The sequence below is a fragment of the Rhinatrema bivittatum genome, chromosome 3 (genome assembly GCF_901001135.1).
Source record: "Rhinatrema bivittatum chromosome 3, aRhiBiv1.1, whole genome shotgun sequence".
In the NCBI taxonomy this organism is placed as follows: domain Eukaryota; kingdom Metazoa; phylum Chordata; class Amphibia; order Gymnophiona; family Rhinatrematidae; genus Rhinatrema; species Rhinatrema bivittatum.
In genome coordinates this window covers 391002439-391008438 of record NC_042617.1, presented here as the reverse complement: position 1 = coordinate 391008438, position 6000 = coordinate 391002439, and the positions used below count along the sequence as shown (strand labels likewise).

The following is a 6000-nucleotide window of genomic DNA, read 5'->3' as shown; positions in this document are numbered from 1 at the left end:
GTTCTGGGAGCAGTGGCCAGACCAAGGGCAGCACCCGAAACTGAAAGTGGCGTCCCAGAACCGTGAACTGCAGGAAGCATTGATATTCTAGTCAGATGGGAGCATGAAGAGACGCCTCTGACAAATCCAGAAAGGTAAGAAATACCCTCAACTGCATGGCCATTATCACTGAGCACAATATCTTCATGTGAAAATGCTTCACTTGCAGATGACAATTGACACCTTTGAGGTCCAGGATGGGATGAAAAGAAACCCCCCTTTGGCACAATAAAATAATAGAAAATCGCCACATATTTTCTTGAGATGTGGGCACTGAGACCACAGCCCTCATACTGAGGCAGCTTGCCAATCCAGATTCCACTGCCTATTTTTTTGTTGTTTTTTGTGTGGTGAGTGGCAGGGAAACATCATGAATATGTTCCAGTGAACACTGGGAAACTTCAGCGCATATACCTCTCGTATCACCTCTAGGACCCATTGATCCAATGTGATTTTGACCCACCTCTGATAAGAGAGAGGCATCCCCCCATCTCCTGTTTCCGGGGGTGGGTCAGCAAACCTTCATTGGGAGGCTCGGGATTTCCACTACCCGAGCCTGCAACTCTTCTGGGTTGTCAGGGACAAAAGGACTGAGATCCACCCACTGAAGGGTCGAGTCTTCTGAATGTTGCTCCTCTACATGGTCAAAAATGCTTGGATCTTCCAGCGCGAACTCTCATGTAAAGGAAGCCCTGCACCTGCTTTTTATCCTCCAGCAAACGAGGAACTGGAGATTTGCCCTACTTACTGGCCAGTTTCTCCAACTCGAAACCAAACAAAAGCGAGCTGTTAAGGGGCAATGTGGTGATGTTAGCATTGGAGGCTGCATCAGCCATCCAATTTCTCCACCATAACCGATGCCTGGTGAAGCACGGACCAAATCATAGACCGCCTCTGCCAAGAAGCCAGCAGCTGGTTAAACTCCAGGTCATCAAACTCCTGGGAGAGAAGCAAACAAGAGCAAGCCACCAAGAAACGACAAGAAGCGATCTGCAAGGTAATTGCTACTAATTCATATGCTCGCTTAAGGACAGTCTCAATCTTTTTCGCATGAGCATTCTTCAAGGCTGCTTCTCCTTCCAAGGGAATAGGGATCCACTTGGACACTGCACACACAAGTGCATTTCCACCTTGGGAAAAACATAAGCACTGGATCCAGAGGGCACAAGCCTTCCAAAATCTGACCCCCTCTGAAAATAGCCTCTGGGATGCCCCCCTCAAGATCACTTAATTCTTAAATGACCTCCATCACAAGGAAAAAAAAAACCAAGAGGCTTTATGCAAGGAAACCAAAATGGAATTTCTCTTTGGCTCAGACACTGAATCTGCCCCAGGAACTTCAAGCAATTTAACCTTTTAGATCCTGCTCATTGAAGGAATTATGTCCTGATGCCCCTTTTTACATATCTTAGTTAACTAGACCCAAATATGGTATAAATATGGTATAAAAAATTTGCAAGTAATTAAAAGTATATGAAAAAATGTTCCACTTGTGGAACGTTGGTACCTAAAAGGTTAAGGTCTGGGAAATCAGAGCTGGCAGTTCATCTCTATGAAAGAACCACAACATAGTTCCATATGGTTCCAATCCAGGGGAATTTCACCATCCTCAAGAGAGTCAGGATCAGCGTAGTCACCCAGGCCGTCCAGATCTCCATCCAGAGGAGCAGCTGCCGCTCCAGGAGAACTCTGGCGCCCAACAAAATATCCAGGCAAGGTTTTTGCCCCTGCGCTTCTGCTCTAGGAGCATGGGACAGGGCCAAGAACTGTGCCTGAAGGACTGCAACCCCTGGAAAGATTCTACCCATGAAAAAGTAGAAGCATCCAGACTTGAACTACCTTTCCCTACTGAGGAACTAGTTAGGGGAGTTCCAAAATCAGGTGCCCCACCTGAATTGTCTTTACCCAGACTCACATCTGGCTGGGAAGAACCAGGCTTAGTGAAATCAGAGGAAGACAATTCACCCTGAACCTCCAAACAGTGCTGGCACAAATCAATGGGCATTCCTGGCTGAGATGCCCATATATAACGAGCAGTGCAAAGAGAAAAATGCTTAGGCTTCTTAGGCACAGGCACCATGATGGCCAACAATGCACTGAGTAGCGGCCGATGGCGTGCGTCTAGCTGGGTTTTTCGTTTTGTTTTTTTTTTCAATAGGCGCTCAACTAGACTTTTAGAAATTATGCATCCACTTAGGCACACTCACCTTGGCTCTTACCTAGGAAGCCAAAAGTTAAGTGCACAAAAAGCTTAAGTGCATAGCATCGCTTGTGCGCATAGGTAAATGCGCGGCCACTACGCGTTGCTTAACGTGGGCGCACAGCCTACAAGACCCCACTGTGCACAACCTAGATGCACAGTGAGACGCACATATCGGATCAACAATCCTGCACAAGGCAGCCTTAGAAAGCGCATGAAAAGCCATTGCAGACTACTACACAGTTCGCAACGAAAAGCCTCAGAGCGGGGCCTAGCCTAAGAAGGCTGCTCAACCCGCCAGGCTACCCATGTCCCTTGACCTCCCACGGAGCGGAACAAACGTCTGACAGGTGTGCTGTGCATGGAGACCAGGGAAGGAGGAAACCTGTGCAACAAAAAATCTGCTAAGTCTCTGTATCTTTCTTTGTTTTTTTTACTTACCAGAGCTTAGCCGTACCTGGCTGAGCACAGAGATGGTCTCAGGCTGCTGGGGGAGAAGGCATGTACTGTTACCACTGCACTCTGCTTCCTGCACCCGCTGCCTTTCAGCTGCTCAAGCAGCTTAAATCCACACTAGCAAAACCAGCTACCGGACCAAGGCACACATCTGAGGGACCACGGAAATCACCTCAGGAATTCTCAAAAGGGGGACCATTTGGTATTACCGCAGGAGAGAGGGGCGAATTTTATCCTTAATTCTCCTTTATTTTAAAATGAAGCAGTCCCCAGTGGGGAAATGTATGTCCACCATCTGCTGGAGATGGAGAATGCTGGCAGGCTGATGTAACTGCAGGGGTGCATATACTGTGATGGCACTTTACTCCATCTCCATCTGCTGGTAGGAATGCATACCCCATTTATTCTGGATTCCTCGGACTGGAAGCTAAGAAATCATACAGTTACCTAGGTATCTCAGGGAGAACTCAGTTCCAATTTAGGTCCAGTTTTGCTGCAAGCAATACGTTTATTTCACCCAATCTGGGTCAAATGTGAGCCAGAGAGCATGCATGTTTCATGACCACAAAATACAGCATCCTTGTTTTTATGGGGGCTCAAGTAAAAAAAAAAAAAAAAAAAAAAAAAAGCAATGCAAATAGTGTGGCTTTCCCAATGATTTTATCTTGTTTTAATTTTTGAGTAAGGTCAAAGTCCCCCACTAAAAGTTCTTTCAGCGCCGAGCCCTCTTGCTCCATTGTCCCACATGTAAAACCTATTTTAAATGAGTCGAGAATGAAGGTGCAGTGCCAATGTGCACATTTTAAGATTCCAGCAGGCCACTCTTGACTGCCGATGCTTCTTTATTTTGATGGGCAGGGCGTGGGGCTTTCTGGCCCCTGTGGCTCCTTGCCTTCAGCCCAAGTTCACGACCTCTGTGGCACTCCAGCACTTAAGTTATCAGAAAGCAGGATCAGACAAAAGTGAAGACAAGCATTTTTTACTGCATAAAATACATTAAAAATAGTGAACAACCCTACTTCAGATGGAATGAAATGTGTGTGTGATTGTGTGCCATCATTTGTAGACTCATAGCCAATAACAAATAATCAGAGCCAGTATACTGCACCTTGAAATACTATGTAGAATATGGATGCTCACAGAAGACCAGGCCCATGGCAAAAATAAATACATTTTTTTTTTTTTTAGTTTTATTTATTTATTTATTTTTACACATACTATTTTAGCAGAGTGTTAAAAATAATGCAGATATTCAATAGTGCCAACAAAGATTTCCCTGTGGGTGATCACGTCTATCAATACCCCATAAGTACTGCAGCAAGATCTATTAACATTTATAAATAAATTTAATATCTGCCTTTGCAACAAGTGTCACAAAGAAAGGGGTTTTTTTTTTGTTTTTTGTTATTTTTTTTTAAATAAATGCTAATAGAATAAAATGTACATGCAACACTTTAAGCCATACAAATGGTAAGACAGACATCATTGGATCCATGGTCCTCTTGGAGAGGGGGAAAAAAACCCCCAACAACTTTCCCTAGTTTGTTATTCTTCTATTTTCATTGTCACTCTGGGAATACTAGCTTAAAAAATAAAGTTTTCCATTTCTTCTTTAAATGTTAGCACTACCTTGCATCTCAGCTTCCAGCAGAAGGTTGTTTCACAGTACAGAACAGATGCCGAGGCCTGCGCAAACATTCAGGGGGAATTTCAAAAGATGTGCTCCCTGGTTGCTGGTGCTAGTGAACACGGAAAAACCAACAGGCAGTGAGAGAAAAATCCTTAGTCTTTTATTATAAGATATCTTTTAATAGGCGCAGTGCTCACCAAACAATGCCAAGTAAACCTTCCGTTCAGCTCTTCTGGGCTGTTACTCATTTAAATAGGTTGCCGCCTAACTTACACAACAGTTTGTTTGCTTGCATAACATCTTCCTAGGTGGCTGGCATTAACTCATCTATGCTAATAAAAAATAAAAAAAAAGGGCTTAAGTCATACAGTTTCAGAGTTGATGCCCAGGTCTGAGCAACGGTTCAGAGGGCACTTCAAAGATGTGTCCTCCATACTGTACAAGTACAAAGTGGCAGCCTTAGACAGTGGGAGCAGAAGTAAGGCAAATCTCACCTGTGAAGGAACCAGAAATGGCATTAACAAGTACGTACAGAAAACAGATGCCAAAAAATGACCATAAAGCTACTGGCTATCAAGATAAAGGCGCTGCAGGCTAGCCAGGTATAGATGCTATGCCATATGCAGTCGGTACTCTGCTCCTCTCCCAGAGAGACTATCTTTGTGCCAGATTAAAGCCCGGATGTACTAAGAGGGTTTTCCCCTTTTTATGTTTTTGGGAAAAATTTGCAAAGTTCCTTTGGTTTTATATGAGAGAAACCCACTTGTCCCGCAGCTTCCTGGAGCTAAACTTATTTTATTTACTTAAGCATTTATCATCTGTCTATATCAAAATTGTGCTAGGAGAAGTGTAAAGGTAAAACACTAAATTGAAAGCAGTGTTACATAATAGAGTACATTACAATGAAACCAAACTCGGACTCGCCCTTTCACACGGACGTGCAAGAGAGAAAAAGAGAAGCGTGAAGATCTGCAGGGGTCCAGATTCTGTCCTGGTCCTTCCCCTTCCTTGGTCTCCCTCTGCAACTTAACCCCCAAGGAGGCAGCAGCTGCAACAGCAGTAGCCTTGGCAAGCAGGCCAAGAACTATCGCCTTCCCTGCGTCCGTGGCTACCCCCCTTTCTGGTTCCCATTCACACAGCACGAAGAGCAGGGGTAGGGAGCGTAAGGGGAGGCCAAAATAGCAAGGCTTCAGGACAACTCAAAGAAGGTTGTTTCTGCCGTAAGGGCTTTCAGGAAATCTGCACCGATGATTGTTCGATGTGGCCTTGCTCGTCTCTCCCCCCACCAAAAAGAAATATCTATGACTTATCAGGATGTGGTGGGAAAAAGTATAGGTAGGGTCCATTTTCAGTTATTTTATTTTTTCTGGGAATTTCAGTGTTTATTACAACAGAACAATAACATTTACCTGGAAGCGTGACATTTTTTTCCCCCCACCGATTCCTCGGTTTTTTTTGTTCTTGTTGTAATAAAGTGAAAAATTCCCAGGAAAAAATTTAAAAAAAAAATAAAAATACCCTGACAAACAGTCCCTAACTGTACGCTAAGCATAACAGGAATGGTTTTAAAACACTAGGAAGAGAAACTTTTATAAACTGCTGCAAAAGAGGGGCAGAGTAGAAGGCATGGCGAGTGTACTGGAGGAAAACTATTAAAAATCAGGACATGAAAACC

General features: G+C 44.1%; 1 long non-coding RNA gene across 3 annotated transcripts in view; it reads right to left on the bottom strand.

Annotated features, from left to right (window-relative positions):
- Window positions 1-3868: 3868 nt before the first annotated feature.
- The window catches only part of LOC115087911, a 113669-nt gene continuing 111537 nt past the window's right edge, over window positions 3869-6000 (bottom strand). For all 3 annotated transcript variants that reach the window (XR_003855659.1, XR_003855660.1, XR_003855658.1), the window contains one exon: window positions 3869-4819. This is a non-coding gene — a long non-coding RNA (uncharacterized LOC115087911). The remainder of the gene's footprint in view (window positions 4820-6000) is intronic.